Source organism: Protopterus annectens, chromosome 12.part0 (assembly GCF_019279795.1).
Source record: "Protopterus annectens isolate FY-2018-M chromosome 12.part0, PAN1.0, whole genome shotgun sequence".
In the NCBI taxonomy this organism is placed as follows: domain Eukaryota; kingdom Metazoa; phylum Chordata; order Ceratodontiformes; family Protopteridae; genus Protopterus; species Protopterus annectens.
The window spans coordinates 332,693,591-332,715,194 of NC_056746.1; the positions used below are offsets into that span (position 1 = coordinate 332,693,591).

General features: G+C 40.5%; 1 protein-coding gene across 1 annotated transcript in view; it reads left to right on the forward strand.

Annotated features, from left to right (window-relative positions):
* The window catches only part of ERCC4 (ERCC excision repair 4, endonuclease catalytic subunit), a 516,254-nt gene that overhangs the window by 87,697 nt on the left and 406,953 nt on the right, over window positions 1–21,604 (forward strand). The window lies entirely within an intron of this gene.

Sequence of the window (21,604 nt, forward strand, 5' to 3'; positions counted from 1 at the left end):
AAGGGAAACTAATTAGACTGTATGTACATAGTATGTACAGCAGTTAATAAATGGCTCTGGGTTTGACAGTCCTGAGCAGATGAAGAGGATGAGGCTGTTATGGGAAAGTATGGGTGGATATTGAGTGGTTACGTTATGTAATCGGCCAGAAAACATTTACATTGGACTTGTTTGAGGAGAGATGTTTTGAATTCTGATCTGAACTTAGGGTAACAAGCGTGATTTTTTTTTTTTAGATGGAGAGCTTTCTATAGTTCTGGTGCTGGAACTGAAAATGCATGATTGCTGCAGTATTGCTTGATGTTTAAGAGTCGGAGCAAGCTCTTAGTAGGTTATTAAGATGTTCTCATAGTTAGCTTTCCTCCAAATGGAAAGTATATTTCTGTATGGAAGAGTATGAAGGAAGTTGAGCCATGTAGGAGGCCTGCTCTTTGCTTTACTGGTACCAACTTGGCTTTACTGAGTGTAAGGCAGTGGTGTTCTTGTTGGGGGGAAGAGTGCGTGATTAATTGGTGTCTTTTATTTATGTTAGTTTGTACTGTGGCCATGTTCTTGCTGCAGGCAACATTTAAGTAAGATAAGAAGGCCATATTCAAGCTGGACCAAAAGCACTCTCTTGCCATTAGCTGATATGTTCATGGACAGTAATAGTAACAAGTTAGTTTTAAGACTTTTTTTTTTTTTTTAAATGTGGAGTTGGAAGTTGAGGGCCTGGTCAACCCAAACACCCACATATTTGAAAATTGTTGACATTTTGATTGGGGTGTTTTTATTGTCAAGAGTTGATGGGCCTTTAGTGAGTTTCTGATGGGTTACCAAAAGGCATACATTTTCTTTTGTTGTGATTGAGTAGAAGTTTATATTCACTTAAGTAATTTCGAGTTTGGTTCAGATGATTGATTGAGAGGGGTCAGTTCTAAAAATGACCATACATGCCCAGATATAAGCTAAAAGAAATAAGGGGACGGTCATATGACTGATTTAAAGATTGAAAGGAGTAGGGGTTCAAGAACAAAGTGTTGTGAGACCTTTTTAAGGTGAGGAGCATAAGACTGCCAAAATGGCTGCACACTAATCAGTAGCTTAATTTTATCTCTCCCATTTTGAAAACAGACACTGAGAAATAAGAGCCAGTGATATTGTCAACATGTGTAAAATTCAGTTACTGGCTTAAAATTCTAGGCAAAGAAGAAAGTTAAAGAACCTGAGAGAAAATCAACAAGAAAAAGTGATGAGAAAACAATGGCTTTGAAGAATCCTGCAGCTTTTCAGCAAAAAGCAGGTCAAGCTTCAGCACAAGAGATGGCTTCCAGCAATTTAGAGGACAAAATTAAATCAAATGTACTAAGAGGTGATTAAAGTATGTGAAACATGTGAAGGAATCTATTAACTCAAATGACAAAGCTTTGAATATTTTTTTTCAGACTTTTTAATTAGTTATTCAGATGAACTCCTAAAAACTGCTCCTTCCCCTTTCTCTGAATTTGTTACCTCAGAAGTTGTATGTTTAGAGATTGTTTGGATGTAAAACTCTTGAGTGCCATTGAGGTGATCAAATTGTGCGATCACAGCACAGTAATAAAAGTGGGCACAGCAGTTTAAAAATCAGTTTGTTGAACATTGCTGGCTTGTTTTCTATGCAAGACCACAAGATCACAAGCAGTGGGGATTTGGGAGTTTACCCTTTCCCAACTGTAAAATGATATTGGAGTTGGTATACATGATTAGCAGGGGTGTGGGGATGCAGTTTTTTTTCCTGATGAAGTGAAGATCGAGGAGATTTCCTCGAAATTTCTTTCTTTTTTTTTTCTAACGTTTATATATCTGAATGGTTGATGTAGAGAGACGCACACAAAACTGTCATATTAGTTAATGTAGGAGATGTATACATTTTTTTAAGTCTGTTTGGGCTGATTTGGCACAAATAGTCAGTCAGAACTCCTGGGATTCTTTTTAGTAAGATTAAAGAATGATTTATGGACTAGGGCGGCCACTGTGGTGCAGTGGTTAGCGTTGCTGCCTCACAGTAAGAAGTTCTCCGGTTTGATCCTTGGCTGGGTGCCTTCTGTGCGGAGTCTGCATGTCCTCCCTGTGGTAGTGTGGGTTTCCTCAGGGTGCTCCGGTTTCCTCCCACATCCCAAAGACATGCTGTAGGTGGATTGGGCACTCTAAATTGGCCCTAGATGTGATTGTGTGCATGTGTGTGCCTTCTGTGGAAGGTTGGGCGCCAGGCTGGCAACTCAACACTGTAAAACTCCACTGCCAATCATGAGCGGACAGGTGATCCGCTGTGGCGACCCCTAACCAGGAAAAGCCGAAAGAAGAAGAATGATTTATTGACTAAAAATCTGATCATCTTAACCATAGACTTAGTTGACCTATTCACCAGCATTCCAAGGGATGAAGGTTTGGAACACTTTCATAACCGTTTAATATGGTCTACAAACTTCTCTAATGACAAAATAAATTTAATGGTAGAACTTTTGTCTATAGTTTTAGATTACAATTTTATTTTTTTTGAAGGCGAATATTTTAAACAAAAACAAGGGATTGGCATGGAAGCTTCTTGTGCCCCCTCTTACAACTACTTGGTTTTATTAGACTGGGAAACAAATTCAATCTTTGATTCCGAGTACTCGGCGAACATTAGATTGTATGTTAGATTTTTGGATGACATTTTTATTCTTTGGAGGGGTTCTGAGCCATCCATTTCTGGGTTTGTCAACTACCTCGATGATTCCTCAAGGTTTTTAAAATTCACTCATAGTTATGATTTGAACAAAGTGAGTTCTTTAGATACATTAATTTCACACACCAGTCAAGGTTCTAAGTCTATAACTTACAGAAAGACCACATTTAGTAACTCTTATTTAGATTTCAGCAGTAGCCATCCTCTTAGTCACAACAAAAGTTTAATTAAAGGGCAATGCATTTGTGTTGCTAGAATGACATCCCACTTGGAGGACCTACCTAGGGAACTTGATATTGTAGCCAGTATGTTTTTGGCCAGGGGCTACCCCTTTTACCTGGTTAACGACATTAGAATCTGTGTTCAGGCACAATGGGGAAAAAAGTGTAAACCCTTATTGGATATAGGGATGGAACAATTTAACTGTTTGGCTAAGGGAAAGAACTACGAAAGGGCCCTAGTAGTACAATACAGCCCTCAAGTGGAAGAAATCAAAGATAAAATAAAAAGAAATTGGAATATTTTGAAGACCAGCCCTGCTATTTACCATTTGTTAGGGCCAGAACCTATGTTCACATACAAGACTGGGAGGAATTTAAAGGCATGGTTTGAGTGGGGTCCTTCTGCTCAATTTCAGCAGATTATTTAGAGAAATGGTATTTAAATGGGAATCTTATTCTAATTGACTATGGAGAAGGAATTTTTATCGCTAGAGGTGTTTTTATATGTGGTAAAGATTATGATTTTGGTTTTGGATGTTTTGAGAGCAAGGTGATTATTCAGCATCCAAGACTCCGTACAAGAGAAGGCATCTTGTGTTAGTTGCTTGAGTTTGGCAAGGAATTGACCATAGCAAATTATGGTGGAATTGTCCACGTATTGGACAAGTTTCGTATTAGGAATACAATGATGAAAGTTATTATTGAAGATGTTAAAAAGTAAGGGACCTAGTATTGAGCCTTGTGGAATTCCTGTTGGGGAGTGAAGGAAGGAAGCGGTACTACTGTTCCACTTGATGGTTTATCTTACTTATGGACACAAGTACTAAAGCTATGATATTTTATTTGTGAAATTCAATAAAATTATTTTGAAGGGAATAGAGTGGTGGAGTAACATATTTTGGCAGCTAGCGTTACCAATTTTTGTGGTTATTTTAGTTGTTCATTAATGCTAGACACTTTTATTGTATGCTAATGGACAGAAGCAGCTCCTAATTGCTTTATTCTGTGTATGGGTCTCCTAAAATTATCTGTGGTATGATCCCAGTTAATCTCCATTAGAAGTATTGATACACACACACACACACACACTTATATGTGTACGTACGTATGTGTGTATGTGTGTGTATATATATATATATATATATATATATATATATATACACATATACATACAGAGAGAGAGAACTCACAAAATTATTGACTATGGGATGGAAAAGGCCATGTATCTAAATGGGATAGGTTAATCAGAGTACAAAAAGAGAAACTGGATAAGCTTAAATGGCTTGGAAGGGAAGCTTGCTTAGTACTTGCCTGTGAACCTGTGAGACAGTCCATTCTATGCCAATGTACATAGCATATTTGTATTCTGTTTAGTATATTTGCACACACCCCTTAAAAGCAAGTGTTCCTTGATTTCTTTTTTTCCTTTTACCATCTGTTTACCACTAGTATGCCCGGTGTAGATTACATGTTTTTTTCTGTTAATGTGAACATAATGCAAACCTTACAGTAGTTTGTGTGTTGCAGATGCTTTCAAGCTTCTTTTTTGTAAGATAAAAGTTCATTTTATTTTGCTTTAAAGTAGCAGAAAGTACTCCTGCGATATGCCTAATGTTAATGTAGTTAACTATGGACTGGTGAGAATCAGCTTGTGTGAACTGCTTTTCACTTCAGTATCTACTCAACAGTAGGAAGGTAGCAATAAAAAAATATAGCAGCAGATACCTTCCAAACATTCAATATTCATTCATGTAAATATGAGAAATGTACAGCCCCCCCCCCCCCTTATTTGACTTTCCTTTGAATAAGAAATCCTTCAGGAAATACCCTTAAACAGCAGATATTCACCAGTACTAAACATCTGGATAGAATAAATAATCATGAGTATTCCCTTGCACCTTTAGCTGTAGCATCATTCACAAGTATTTGTCAATGATAGAATATGCTGTTCCCTTCACCACTTACATCAGATATCTATAAAGGCACTCATTATTTCTTGATGCGTTAAATAACAAGTCTGGCCAAGAATGAGTACTCTGGGAACTTATCACATACTATAGTAAATGAGTTTATAAACATTTATTTGACCTCATTTCTTAATGGCCAACTCTAAACCCCTCCCACAGGATATTCACTGCAAAAGTGTACATAATGATCCAGTTTTTAAGGACTGTCAGCATTTATCTGACAATTTAATCCTCTCAGATACATCATGTCATACTTTATAATTGGAAATGTTTTCTAATTTTATTAGCATCTTCTGATTTAGCTTCTGTTTGTATTCCGAGCCTAACTTGTTGCATAATCATGCTATAGAAACTTCTGATATTTGGCACTTTTAGTAATGCGAAGTATCAGCAATACATATTTGGATATGGTTTTTCTGAATAGCTCGTATAAATTTGGCTTCATGCATTTTTGGGAGCAGTTTCTTAGAAATTATGTAGGTTTGCGGGGTGGCCACTGAATATGTCCAGTATGTTAGTTTTCTGAACATCTGGTATTAATTACACATTTTACATAACAGATTTGAAAATTAATTGAGAGTTTATATGAGTTTGTTAGAAAAGGGTGACAGTACTGTTCTGTCACAGTGCACATTTCTGTTTTAATACTGTATTATTGGATAAGCACTCTGCCCCCCCCAGCACTCGGTCATAGAACTAAAGACTGCCTTCCCTTTAAATTGCACTCTGCAGAGCTGCACTTCCTGTAGTGTTACCTGTTGACTACACAGAGGGAATTCCAGGTTATTACTGAACACCCCCCCACACACGCACACTTTTTTTCCACTGAAAGTAGAAGCAATTTTTGGCCGCTCCTGGGCAAGTCTGTCAATGCATGTCATCTCCTGTTGAGATCTATTGCTGACAACTGTTCCATGTTTTAAAAATAAGGCTGTAAAGGCTCAAAACTTCCTTATACCTTGGCAGAGTGCAGTTTAATAGCTCATCCTCATTACTCAGTGAAACAGGCAACCTGTACTCAAGTGCCTGTGTTATTAGCCTGTTTAATCTGAAGTTCACCTTGTACACTTGTTTCTGATCTTGAAGGTATAGAGCCTTAGCTTTGGCAATTAAGGGGGCTTAGTTTTGGTTAGTTTTTCTCTCCACTCCTCCCTTGAATGAATGCATAAATAAACTATGTATTTTATTTATTTGTTTATTGTCTGAACACTGCTGTGCTTGGGCTGTGTGGCCTCTCTGTCTTCTGCATTCACCTTGCACACCTTCATTGATTGATTCCAGGTAAAGAGAGGCATGTCCTTCTTTGCTCCACTCAGACTTCCAATTCCCCAGCTACTCTTCAGTTTATATATTTCTGTCTCCACCCTCCTCCTTCCCACTTCTGCCCACCCATTAAAGGGACACACAAGTTAACTAAACATACATTCTGCTTCGTCAGCCACCTCCTTGTAATATTTTCCCATCCTAAACTTCCATATAACGTCATCACTTCCACACTTAAATAAATCCAGCAAGAAACACTCATCATTCTCAACCTCATCTTCCCGTATACACTTTCTGGTCTCCTCCCATCCCCACAGACTCCCAGATCTTACTTTCAGAACTCCTTTTCTTCCCCACGCTCCACAGTGCTTCTCCACCTCACCATCTTACTCCTCTTTCGTTTAACACACTACACTACACCATCATTAACCCCATCTCTTCTAGCTTTTAACCTACTTTATCCTAGAATGCCCTAAAGCCCCACATCACTCACTTGAACCCCAAGACCTACCCCACTCATTTTATACCCTCCGTTCACCATTTACCACTTTCACTCGAGTCCAGCTTTACCATCCCTTTACTTCATCTCCTCAAAACCTACCAAACCCAGCAATCCCACCTCAAACTTCCTAAACTCCTTTATATAAATTCACCCATATCCTGCTCATACTTCGCCACAGATTCAGCATTGCATCCATTCCAGGTCCCTCCCACCAAATAACACTTATAACTTTTCATGACCCTGCCATCCTCTCCTGTGCATTAGCACCCAGCGCATCTCTAATGAACTTGATCAGATAAACACCTTCTTTAAAACCCACTCGCCTGCATCACAGCTGTCACTGAAACATGGTTCAAACAAAACATTCCTAATTTTCAGCATCTACTTTCTTCCTACAGATACATCCAAGATAACAGACCTGGCAATATAGAAGGTGGAGGCACTCTCATTCTTTATAAAAACAACCTTAAACCAACCATCATTGCACAAGTAGCTGCCTTCTCAGATACTGAACTGGATCCTTCTAAAACTTCCCTGCCAGATGATCATTTACCTTCTAATATGAGTTGCCAACCTTCCCCCTCCTTCCAGCCTCTCAAATTTAAATCCCTTATTCGTGCTATCAACTCAGCTGCCCAAAACTATAAAAATATTGTTGTTCTAGGTGATTTTAACCTAAACTACCTAGGTCCCCTGAAAAATGACATTGGTGAATTCCTAGCCAGTGTCAGCCTTACACAGTTAGTCATTGATGCTGCTCATCCAAATTCCCAAACCAACAACCACTCCTTCCTAGATCTGCTAATCACTAACAACCCTACCATCATTTCCAGTATATCTGTTCTTCCACCCTCATTCAGCGACGCTTGCCCAGTAACCTTCCAAGTTATCAGTCAGTCACCAGAACTGCCGCCCCCAAACTAGTTACCTTCAGACCTATATCCCTCATGAGTAGTAACTTAAAAAAACACGTAGCAACTTTTGACTGATCTCCCATTACCACCTTACAGACCCTCAACTTGGCTGCAACATACCCTCCTTCAACTTCGAGACAGTTCTTCCCTCTCACTCGCGCAGTGCCTTTTCAGATGCAAGAAAACTCCATGGCTAACCATTGAATTGAAAGTTGTGCTCAAACTTGGGAACATGACATGGTCTTCATGCAGTCAAAATACCTCACTAGAAAATCATACTGCCTTTACCTCTGTACATAACCTAGCTAAGTAAGCTGTATGCACCCACAAACCACCTACTTCAGTTAAGAAACCTGCTCTTTTAGTCAAACTCAGATATTTTTACAGGAAGTAATTTTTCTCGCAGGCCATAAATCCACTGATTCCACCTTCTCTTCTATCACCAACCAGACCTATTAAGGCCAACTGTCAGTTTCTGACATTCTCAAAGAATTCAGCCACCTCCCTAGTACTGCAACCTCTACCTCTCACCCCAATTCACCTAACGTCCCTCCCTGTTGCCCTTTTTCTGTTTTAAGAAAATTACACTCACACAACTTGTTCCCCTTCTAGAAAACATACCCTGGATGCACCGCTTGGTGCAGACCACCAACTCCCTTGGTTTATATCTCTCTGCAAAGACTTCCTTGCCACACCTCTTCAACATATTTATAACCTCTGTTTAATTCAAAGTACAATACAAGACGTATGGAAAACTACTCTGGTTAAACCCCTTCCCTATTAGTCTCGGCCATTAAATGTCTCCCACTTATGCCCCATCTCCATTCTCTCTACAGTTCAGAAAATACTTGAAAATTTAATCTACAACCAGCTGTCCACTTACATCCAGCAGTACCACCTCCTCACTCTTAAACAGCATGGATTCTAGACTGGCCAGAACACTATGACAGCACTATGATCACTTACAGACGAGATCCCTCTCAACATGAGTAAAGGAAACCTTTCAAAAGCCTCTCTATTGACCTTAATAAAACCTTTTGATCTAATTGACCACTTTCTGCTTATTCACTTCCTCCAAGAAGTCAGTGTTAGTCCCAACACTGTCATCTGGTTCCAACATTTCTTAACAAATAGGTATTTCAGAGTCAAATTAGGCCTATCCCTATTGCCGCCAGCCCATCTTACCTGAGGAGTGCTCCAGGGATCCATATTTGCCCCTCTTTTGTCTCTTTCAGTCTTTATTAACAAGCTGCCCACTTATCTACCTAACTTTCCTGTTGCTCTTTATGTAGGTGACATGGTTATCCTTGTATCCTTTCCCTCACATTCAACTATTTCAACCCAGCTTAATTCTGACATTCACTCCCCTAATTCTTGGCTAAATAACTATATACTACTCCTAAATCCCTCTAAAACAAAAAGTATGATATTTAGGACCTCACAAAAACTGAAAAAGCCTCCCAAAAATATCAACATCTCTGATATCAATGGTTGCCCAGTAGAAACAGCTACATCCTTTAATTTTTTTTAATTTATTTTATTTAACATTTGTTGACTGAGCAAGTCCAGCTAGGACAGAGCCTATTTTCGGAGGAGGGCCTGGGAGAAACACTCCAGACGGATGTCTTTGGAATGTTGGAGGAAACTGGAATACCCGGAGGAAACCCACTTGAATGCAGGGAAGACATGCAGATTCCACACAGAAGGTACCCCAACCGAGAATCGAACCAAATAAGTTCTTGCAGTGAAGCAACAAAGTTAAACACTGCATGTCTAGACCAGTCACTTAACTTCCAAAGCTACATGTAAAAACACCAGGAAGAAGATCGACTCTCTCTTATTCTGGACCTGGAAAATATCGCCCTTTCTCTATGGACCAACTAGATCTGCAATAGGCAAAGGTGTCCTCCTCGCTCAGCTTGAATATGGGCTCCCAGCTATAGCCACAGCCTCTAAATAAACTCATCCACTCTACAGTCCATTGAAAACAAAATCTGCTGATTCATTTCCAGTTCCTCCCCTCAGAAACACCACTGCATCACCTTCTGCAAGGCCAAATTACTACCAGTCTCCTACAGAGTTGAGCTACTCCTAGGGTCTTTTGCTTTCTAACTACTGCAGCCAGGAGCCTTTCCACCTCTTGCAGCCATACTCAATAATCAAACAATCCCCTACAACCTCTGCAACCTTTCCCAATTAACTCCAGATACCCCAAATTAAACTGCACTGTACCAACCATTCCTTTTCTGTTCTTGCACCCACACTCTGGCAGTCCCTCCCCCTTCACCTTAAAAATAGCCTCCTCTTTCCCCACCTTCAGAGCTCAACTCAAAAAACACCCTCATCAAAAATCTGGCTAAAAGTGCTTTTCCACTGGGTACTCAGCTCCCTCTTCAACTACATAACTTCTGCTTTGATCCTCTGTTCTCAGCTGCTGCTTCCCTCTCATATTTACTGCTAAAATCAATTCACATTTGATTTTCTACTGTGCTAATATTATTTACATATTATCATTTGTGTATAGGATTATCTACTTTCTGTGATTACCCTGTCTTTGTGAATTTGTTCTATTTTCTTTTTTTGTGAATCTCTTCACCGAGGCTGTGCCTGCAAGTGGTCTATAGTGATCGGTGTACTACCCCAGTAAGCAAACTAAAATAAAATGAAAATAAAGCATATGGCTACTTAAAGTGCAGTATTATTTAGCACTAGTAATAATTTAATGGTGTTGTCTATTTCACACTTTCAGCATTGATCAGTAGGTCAGGGATCTAGGAGACATGGGATTGTAAAATTCCAACTTTAGGAGCCAGTAAGATTTGATACTGCTAGCAGTAATACTACTCAGCACTTAAAGCTTTCTTTGGTTGCTAACCCACTTTTTCTGACCCATAATGCACTGCTTCCTCTTGCTTCTTTATTTATCCTCTACTCAAGGAGAGTTGTGATGCAGTTGATGTCCCCCAGGCCACTGTTTTGTATTTTGAAGAGATTTTTTTTTACAATGTTTTCCCCACATTTATGTGCGATCCTTCCTCGTGTTCTTTCTAAATTCATTGCTATATCTTTGGCTAAATAAGTGGCCCTGTTTTCTTCTGATTTCACTCCTAGTTCCAAGTTAATGTAGGATGGGGGGAGTTTAGAGTTTATTTTTTGTTTGAGAGTTTTCAAAAAGTTTTGAAAAATGTGACAAAGGTTCAAATGAAGATGAGAAGAAACAATGGTACAAATGATCAGCCTGCCAAACAGTATATGAATGTAACACAAAAGCTGGAAAATACACATTCAAAAAAACTGTCCTATACAATAGGTGGGAACAGTAGCTTTTTATCATGATGTCTATGCTGTTCATGTTATCCTGGAATGTGAATGGCTTTACAGGTATAGATAAAAGGGAAAGAGTATTGAATTGCATTAAAAATGCAGGGTGCAAACAACAGTGTTGCAGGAGACATATTTTGAAAGAAATGAGCATGTGAAATTGACATGTATTTATATTCCACCAAAAACTGCTATTATGAAGAGTAAGAAAATTTGGGGAGGAGTAATCTGCTTTCAGCAAGGAATATTATTTTTAAGTGGGACTGGAATTTGATTTGCAATAGTCAGGATGTATCGGGGGAGCTAGAAGGGACAATAGAACAAAAGAGAGTAGATTTCTGAACAAATTTATGAAAATATTTGGTATAGAAGATGTAAATTCAGTAGTAGGAACTCAGACAGAATTTACATATTCTCCAAGGTATAATAACTGGGCTAGACTAGATAGAAATTATATTTCACAGGAGCATCTGTATTTAATTGAAAGCTTCAACACACATCCAGTAATTATTTCTGATCATGCACCAATAAAAGCTAAGATAAAAATGTAAGGTAATGAAAACAAGACAGTGGTGCTTTCCCACCTAACTGTTAGAGAGGAATTTAAGGAATGGGTAGTGGAAATTATTTTAGAGTTATTAGGGAAGATAGAAATGTTTTCAGAAGTTGTAACTAGTGACTGGGAAAAAATGAAAATGGAGTTTAAAATAACCAGATATCCTGTAGAGGTTTTAGATATATTCTGGTCATTTTATGAAAGTGTGTATAAAGCAGAGAAATGTGGGTATCAATAAAGACTACAAATGGAAATATTTATGGAAGACTTACTTATGCCAAGATTAGAGGTAGAGAAGGTTGAACAACTAACAGTTGAAGCAGGAGGTGATGAGATAAAACAGTGATACATAATCAGTCCTCAGGAAAGTCTCCAGGAACAGATGGTATTCATGTGGAAGTATGGAAATTGGGAGGGAAGAAAGTGATAAAGGTCTGGAAGAGTTTGTTTAACAGTATTTTGAAATAAAGGGGAAGCATCAACATCTGGGTAGAAAGCTCTGGTGGCAGTGTTCCTTAAAGATGGCAAAAACCCTTCAGACCCAGATTCATATAGATCCATTTCAGTTTTAAACCATGATTGTATAGTGTTTGTCTATACTAGCTAAAAGAATGGCAGAGGTGTTGCCAAAATTGATAGATATGAATCAGTGCAGTTTTGTGGAGGAGAGACAAACATTTGGCAACATTAATGTAATGATCCAGAGGGAGGCAGAGTGTAAGAAAATATCTTGGTTGGTAGATCTTGATGCAGAGAAAGCATTTGACATAGTAAGCTGGGATTTTATGAGTAGGGCATTGGAAGAATTTGTATTCACTGATGCAATAATAAGGTTAAATAGAAGGATATATGAAGGATCGGAGGCAAGAATTGGGAGGTTTCCTGTCAGGCAAGCTATGTTTGAATAGAGGAACCAGGCAGGAGTGTTCTCTTTCCCCTTTGTTGTTTGCTTTATATTTAAAGCCATTGGCAAAGAAAATAAGAGATTCAGAAATGAAATTATATATTTGGTGTGGTAATCAAGAAAAGTTGGCTTTATTTGCTGCTGATATTGTTTTGGACCTGATAAATCCAGAAAAGGACATTTCAGTGTTGTGGAACATTTTGAGACAGTTTCAAGTCTTTTCAGGATGTAAAATTAATAAAAATAGAACAAAGCCTGTAGCCGTAAATTATGTACCTTCACACAAATTGGTTCAGCAATACCCTCTTTATGGGGATATTAGATGATGTATTTAGGAGTATGGATTAAAAAGGCTTCTGTTATGGCAGCTAAGGATATGTGGGAAGAGACTGTAAAAAGGTAATACAAACATTGAGAAACTGGAAACTGTTATATATGGATATGGATAGTAAATTGCAAGCAGTGAAAATGTTTTAGTCCATTTAGTTTTGTGTACAGGTCAGACAAACTTTTATCAACCTGAGGAGAAGTTGTGGACCGTAATAAATAAAGAATTGAACAAATTTATCTGAGAACGAAAGAGAGCAAGAGTTAAGTAAGGTAAGTTGATCTTTCCAACAGAACAAGGTGGTTTAGGTTTACCTGATTTGAAGGGTTATCTTAGAGTTGCACAATTAAGGCTCATATAAATAAGACAAGCAGAAGGTTATAATTCAGAGTGAAAAGGGATGATGATGAAGCGATGGGGGGGTCGAGAAAAAGAGACAGTGGGATTTTGGATGCACATCTATAAGGAGAGTAGTTAATTATATTCATAAAGTAATATTTCCTTAAGGAGATTAGTGGTAACCATACAGAATATTATATTCATAAAGTAGCAGAAATTATTGTAAGAACTAAGCCAGTACAAGAATAGAGAAAGGAGATTTTGCCAGTAGTGATGACTAAGTGGGGGTACAGAAAATAGGCAAAAAGGGGTCCAGATATTGGGAGCAAATAACTCAAGCAGGAAAGGTAATAGAGTGGGATGAGGCCAAGAAGACATTTTGATTGCAGGCTAGAGACTGCCTTCCCTACCAGGGCTGATCTCAGAGTACAGGCAAAGAGAAAGGGCTAGGGGAATTTTAAATGAAAGACCTGCTCTGGTACAGTTTTTAATTGAATCTAGAACAGATGCAGCTGTAAAAAGAAAAAAAGAGAGAGATGATTAGTATGGCATATAAAATTATTGCATGACAACTATAAATCAGTTAGAGGAGGTTAGAAAATATTAGGAAGAGAGACTGCAAAAGCAGTTTACAAGAAAACAATAGGAAGACATGTATGGGTCAGACAAGAGCAGATGGGTTGGAATCTTTGCTTGGAAGTGTTTGCATGGGTATTTTTATACCCCAAGTAGAGTTCAAATAATTTTTCCTCCAGTAGATGATAAATGTTGGAGGTGTGATGGAAAAGAGAGAGAGAGAAATGGGAACATATGTTTTGAGAGTATGATGAGTTGGGAGATTTTACAAATCCCCTACAGAGTACTCTATTGGGTGAGCAAATGGCTGCAAGTAAGGAAATGATTATTTTGAGCTGGGATATAGGACCTGAATTGCCTAGACACAGGATCATAGGAAGTTACTAGGCTAGTGGTCCTGAGGCTCTTACAAGCCTAGCCAATAATTTAGCCCATATTCCAGCAATTCAGCACCCTGTGCCACTGTCCAGCAGGGACACAGGTGGAATCCCAGGGGTGTATTTTCTGTTCCCCATCCAGTTATCCAGGTTGTGCTTAAAAAGGTTTAATGAGGCTTTACATTGAGAGGGAGTCTATTTCACAAAAGGGGAAGAGTCTCTGGGGCACATATCTGTCCTGCCAATGAGTCCTATTGATGTCACAGACCAGGTTGTTGGTGCGGGTTACTCGAGTGGAGCTTGACTTGCAGATATGCAGCAGTCCCATCAGGGTGGGGTCTGAGATTGCTTTGTATGCCAGACACAAGTCACCTCTGAGGAGTCTGTAAGAGACTGAGTAGAGGGGCAAGGCTTTTAGCCTGTCTGTGTAGGGTAGATGTTTAAGGCCCTGGATTCTCTGGGTGAGGAACCTCTGTGGCCTCTCCAGCTGCTGCATGTGCTTTGAGAGGTGCATGCCGAAAGGGGCATTGTACTCAATAATGGGTCTTGTAAGGGAAGAATATAGGGATGGTATGACCACCTTGTCCCTGGATGAGATACCCTTACTAAAGAGGTGGGCCATGTAGAAAGCTTTCCATACATCGGAGAGAATATGGTGGTCAAAAGTCAGTTTGCTGTCAACCTGGGTGGCCAAGTCCCTCATGACTGATTGTGTGCTTAATACCTTATTATCATTGTGATAATTTGTGGGGTGGAAATCACGCTCCCCAAAAGGGATGATGATGCATTTTTTGGCATTCATTTTGAGGCCTTGTTTCTGGCGCCAGTTATTTGTTTGGGTGAGACCCTCTTGGAGGATGTCCACATCACTAGGGGAATTGATGGCAGCACCCAGCTTGCAGTCATCTGCAACCTTGATCAGCCATAACTCACTATATTTGGCATGCACCTCCGAGAAGTATATCACAAACAGCAGAGGCCCCAAGACTGATCCATGGGGTACACCAGTTGTTACGGGTCTACCACTTGAGGTGGCTTCCCCTATTTTGACTAGGTGGGGTCCATCAGTGAGGCAGTTTGCTACCCATCTAGTAACATATGGATTGATGCCTAATTGAGAGAGTTTTATTATACCCGAGTGGGGAATATTATTGAAGGCTTTGGCCAGGTAATGGTAGGCGTTGTGCACGATCTTCCCCTCGTCTGTGGCCTTGGTGACTGTCTCAAAGAAGCTGACCAAATTTAACATGCATGATCTTCCCTTGACAAAACCAAACTGTGTGAGATCAAGTGTGTGGAGGTTGCCAGTATCCTTGTTAATGAGATCCATGATAATCTGCTCCATGGCCTTGCTGATCAGGCTGGTTAGGCTGATGGGTCTAGTCCTGGATCAGTGGACACTCCACCTTTGTGCAAAGGGGTGACAGTAGCTCTCCTCCACTTGGCTGGGACGAAGCCGGTACTCGGGCTTTGCTTGAATAGGGTGCCTAATGGTGCTGGGATGTTATCGAGTCTCATGGAGGCTGTATTTTTTGCCTTTGAGAGGGCAGTGATGACTTGCTCCCTAGAGATAAGGGGAGCAGGGCAGGTACATGGGATGTCCTGTTTTACTGATGGGGAGTAGGGGGACAAAGGAGTGAAGTTTCCATTGAACTTGTCTGCCACCAGATTGGCTATATTTACAGTGTTTGTCTATGTGGTGTCCTTGACCTCCATTTCTGAGCAGATTTGGGTGCTACCATTGAGATTGCGGACATATAGTAGATATGGCTAGTTTAGACTCGAAGTTTGCTTTGGAGGATTTCACTAGTGCTCTTATTTGCTTGTTCAGGCAAAGGAGAGATTGCTTTCAATTAGGCATCTGTTCCTTTTTGGTCCTGGACAGCAATTTTTTTCTTTTTATTATAGAGTTTATTGTAGATGTCCACCAGACAGGTTTACTCTTCCTTGAGGAGGGGGATTTCATCTTGTCTGGTATTCCTGATTCCTTGCAGTTATATAAATGCTCATATAGTACTTTGGTGTAGATTTGGACATTTGTGCCAATTCTATGGAGGGGTGGAGGATGTGAAGCTGTTTATACCTTCCCTCAGGTTGTTTGACCCTAGCTGGGGGGTGGGGATGGTGACTTCAAAAGTGACAGCTTTTTGGTCGCATCCTACCAGGGATGATGACTCTGTAGGGATGCTGTAGTGGTTACTCATGTTGGTTAATACCAAGTCCAAGATTTTTTCACTTCTTATGGAGGTGTCATCCAACTGATCCAAGGCATTTGTATTGACGAAATCAAGCAATCTCTGGGCATTTGAGTTTTGTCATGAGTATTTCTTCCAATCTATGATTGGATAGTTATAATCACCGAGGGTCTGGGTAAAGGGTTGAATCTTGATAGATTCGAAGAGGGCCAGATAGCTGGAGTGGGCATCTTGAGTCAGAGTTGGAGGCCTATAGCTAGCTATGATTTGAGTAGGGGTCTTGTCAGTTGTTAACTGCACCTGGAGTGTTTCCTGTGCATCATACTGTTTGACCAGCCTAGAGGTGTGTATGTCTTTTATGTATATTGCAGCTCCACCTCCTTATGTTTTGCTGCCCACGGTTGGGGTCCAAATGAATGGCAGGATGAGTAACCTGGTATGCCTGGGGTGCTCTGTGCAGCTTTGAACCAGGTTTCTGTGACTGCAGAAATGTAGCTTCTTCCAAGGTTAAGAATGCTTGGAGTTAGTGCAGTTTCATGTTTAGACTCCTAGCATTTAGCAGCATGACCTTTAATTTACGTTTTGATGACATTTTCATGTTGGCAGTTTTGACCTCATGGCATTGCCTAAAAAAGGCACTATGGGGGAGACGAGAGACGTTGCCAGGAGCCTGAAGCCCAAGGGAGACAGATGCAGGCCATCTCTGGCAAAGCATCGTGGTTTGTCAGTCATATCATTACCAGGACGTCAGATACTGGATCCCCTTGGAATGACACCAGAAACTAAGCCAATTGTTAAAGTCAGTCATTTTCTGTTTGTATTGAGGGATCATTCTGGGTGAGAGTAGAGTGCTTCTTAAACCTAGGAACATTCCTGCCTGGGATGCATATTCAGCAAGCTTGATCATGTCTCTCTTCATATAGTCCAGGGAGGTACGTCTCAAGTCATTCACTCCAACATGGACTATGACAGAGTCATAACAGTACCTGTTGAGAGACTTGAGTGCATTAGGGATGTGACGATTTCTGGCACTCGACAAACAACTAACCATGACTTTCTCCTTATCCAGCCTGGTGAAGGGGCACATCTGTGTGTCTCACAATGGAGTCTCCTATGACTAATATATTGGGTTTATGTTTAGGCCTTAGTGGCTGGGAGACACAGGTGTGTGGACCATGTGTGGTGTGGTGTGGTGGGCCATGGAGTTCGTGTGCGTTTATGCCTTGGAGGTCTCTTTTATTTGGGTATGCTTTTGTTGAGGACCTCCACATATGTGTGGGTGTGTTGTGTGGGTGGTGTCTGAGGTGTGGTTTTCGTGTTGCCAATCTTCTCAGTGCCAGATATATTGGTTTGTGGGGGAGAAAGCAATGAGACTAGGTGCTTGATGTAATTGCATCTCTCACAAATTGTGTTCCTAGGTGGTGGTAGTAGAGGGTTGTCCAAATATATGAGGCAGTTGCTACACTATCTCAGGATGCCACTATCAACCAGACTGGCAGGAAAAAATGTAGGAAATTGTCCATCCATACTTGTCAGAAACTGAAAGAGCTAAAAGGGTAAAGGGAGGAGGTCTAAGAGTAGTTCTACTAGATGATAACACAAGTGCAAAGGGAAAATGTGTAGTTAGAATACCTCAGAAAGGGTTAAAAACCGTGCAGCTGAAGCTCTGGATGCAGCAGACCTGTATCTAGACTATGCTAGTCAATTTTAAGGTTAAGAACACAATAAAAAAAACTCACAATGATGCACAGATTAATCACCTGTAGTCAAAAGAACAGAACACATAGTATGAAAAAACACAGTTAAATAGCAACAAAATGCAGTTAAACAGTAATGAATTATAGCAGACAGCAGTGACATATAGTTAATCAGTAGATAACGTTAAAACAGTACCTGACAATTACTGTAACAGACAGCACAAATAAAGCAGCAATTCGGTAATATGCTGTCATCAATTTAATGAGGCTTCCAACCTCTTCTTCTTCTTTCGGCTGCTCCCGTTAGGGGTCACCACAGCGAACCATCTGTTTCCATTTCTTCCTCTCCTCTGCATCTTGCTCTGTCACACCAACCACCTGCATGTCTTCTCTCACCACATTCATAACCCTTATCTTAGGCCTTCCTCTTTTCCTGCTACCTGGCAGCTTCATCCTTAGCATCTTTTTCCCAATATACTCTGCATCCCTCCTCAGCACATGTCCAAACCAATGTAATCTTGCCTCTCTGGCTTTGTCTCCAAACCTGGGCTGACCCTCTAATATACTTGTTCCTAATCCTGTCCACCCTTGCCACACCCAGTGCAAATCTTAACATCTTTAATTCTGCCATGTCCAGCTCTGACTCCTGCCTTTTTGTCAATGCCACTGTCTCCAACCCATATAACATAGCTGGTCTCACTACTGTCTTGTAGACCTTCCCTTTCACTCTTACTGGTAGTCGTCTGTCACAAATCACTCTGGACATTCTTCTCCACCCACTGCATCCTGCCTGTACTCTCTTCTTCACCTCTCATCCACACTCACCATTACTCTGAACTGTTGATCCCAAGCATTTAAACTCGTCCACCTTCACCGCCTCTACTCCCTGCATCCTCACCACTCCTCTATCCTCCCTCTTATTTAATGAGGCTGCCAACAAGCAGTAATAAATATGGCAGACTAAATGCAGTTGAACTCCTAAGCACAAGCAGCAAAATGAAGTAGGAAGAGGTACTTTTTTTTATGTTTAATTCTGTTGACTACCAAAAAAGCAATTAATAGAAAATGGAAAGTCTACACCAACTGTATTTGAGGTATTGAATATTATAAAAGAGATAAAAAGAACTGGAAGAGGGATCTTTAGAAAAGGGAAGGAGCAAATAACATGAAAGCAAATGGAAATTCTGGAAACAATGCATGCATAATAATAATCAGAAGGATCAGTCTGATGAGCCTGATCTGCAAGGCCTTGGGAACGTATTATCATGGAACTTATAAACAATGACATTGGCAAATTCAAACACTGGACCCCCACGCAGTTTGGGTTCGTGAAGGGCCGATCTTGTCTCCTGAACCCGAGTGACTTCTTTGAATCAGTCTCCAGAGACATGGACAAGTGTAAGGTGGTCCACACAGCCTATCTGGACCTCGCCAAGGCCTTCAACACCATCTCCCACTCTGGAATCATAGATAAACTTACTAAGCTGGGCATTAATCCCTACGTCACTCAATGGGTTGCCATCTGGCTTACTGACGGAACCCAGACAGTAAAAGTAGCCGACTCCAAATCCAGCTCCAGGCAAGTGACAAGTGGAGTACCTCAGGGTTCAGTCCTGGGACCACTCTTGTTTGGCATCTACTTCTCTGAAATATAGGCCAACACTAAGGGACTCTGGCTAAGAAAGTTCGCAGATGACTGCAAACTGAGAGCCATTATTGAATCCCCAAATGATGTGGATATTGTACAAAAGGGTCTTACAGAAACAGATCCTTTGGGAAAACAACATGTAACCGTGAATTACCACATAGGTGGCAGTACACTAAACACCGAAAGTGTGATAAGAAATTTAGGAACACAGGTGGACAGTAGTCTCACCTTCGATAACCACATCGTCACAACAGTCAAGAAATCCTTCTATGTGGCACACCTCATCACTAAGGGCTTTTCATCCAGAAAAAAGGTCATTGTCCCACTGTACTCATCCCTCATTAGACCCATTATAGAATACAACACCCTGTTTGGTATGTACCTCTCAAGACATCTGCAAAAACTGGAAAGGCCGCAGAAATACCTCACTAAAAGAATCACAGACCTAAAGCAGATGCCCTATGCTGACCGTCTAAAAAAACTCCAGCTATACTCTTGTCGCATATCGTCTACTCAGAGGTGATCTCTGCTTAACATACAAGGCCATGTTAAACCTAGAGCTGTTGGACATGCTACACTTAACGAAATCCCAATCCCTCAGAGATGCATGCTTCTAAACCTTGTCATCGCAATGAGCAAAACATGCTGGAGGGATAGGTTCCTGACCCAGAGACTCTAGAATAGACTGCCCATACATGTCAAGCCGAGCACCTCTTTGGCCCTCTTCAAAAGGAACCTTGATGAATGGATGGGAGATAGAAAATTCACCCCAGGGATCACGTCAGTTGCCCTGCTAAACAGTGGTCCAGGGAAGTAAATACTGTGGGAAGAAATAGCCAGGGATTTGTTATGGATAGGCTTGTATAGGCCCTAGGGCTGATAGCCTAGTACCAACCTATGAACATATGGATTGAGGTAAGTGAAGGCAGGAATTCAACAATTTTTTAGTAATGTTGGACTGATGATAGTAGCAAAGAAAATATATGTGGTGTATATTGTATTTAAATGGAAAGAAACTTTAAAATGTTTTTTTTTTTCTTTTCTGTTAATGTATGTTTGCCTAAGCCTTAAATAATAATTTAAAGGTGTTTAAAAAAGAAAAAAAGGAAGCCCACCGCCTTCATTGTAAGGATTTACACAGACAGTTTTTTTTCATGTACACAAAGCAAAGCCCATCAGAAAAGATGGCCAACTGCTTGTTTCCATCACCATCAGGTACAAAGTTGGAAAAAAAAATACCAGGTAATGCCTGTCCAAGTGTCTTTCTAGCTGTATTGCAGCCTTTGGTGCTAAGTATGGCAAGATGATGTAAAGCCTTTTTAAAGTATGTTTTTCCCTAAAATGCTTCACTTGATATTTACACATCTGCTACTTGATTTTACCTCAACACCTTTGCACTTTGTTCAAACTGCCCCAAGCTCCTTTCCTTTTTCACTGAATTTACAAGATTCCCCTTAGCCTTCCTGAGGCTCTGTCTGACCATGTCTCGGGCCAGTGAGGAGATTGTGGTCACTGGGGGCAGTGTGATCCTCCTACGTAGGAGTATGTTTTTATTATGCTCTGACATTTCCACTTCCATCCTTGGGCATGTACTGAATTACTGGGGACAGATGTGCAGTGGAGATATGTTGGTGCATTATATCACCACTTTTGCAATTCGGCTAATACTCCCCCCCCCTTCTTATTTCCCCGTAATGACAGTGTCCAGTGTATGCCTCCAGAGGTGAACTTGGGTGCATGGCTCCCCCTCTCCAGACTGAGTTTGCATTTCATTTCCTGCCAGCTCCTCAAACAATTGAGCTACTAATCAGACTCTGGTCACTCGAGTCATAGTCAAAGCATTATCCCTCAATGCTACAGCGTTGGCTGCCTTTGCATTTTGCAGAGAATTATAAGTTGCACATATGTTTTGGCTTAAAGATGCTACGTTGGGACTCTGAAATGAGGACTCTGTCCTAGTAATATCTGCACTCAGAGCTCTAGGATATCGGATACAAAAACTCTTAATTGCAAAAATAGCCCACTCCCCATCTACATGCCTTAAGTATCCTTTCTTTTTATTATTTTTTTTCTTTACTGCAGAAGTGGACTTGCAGAAGGCAGCAGC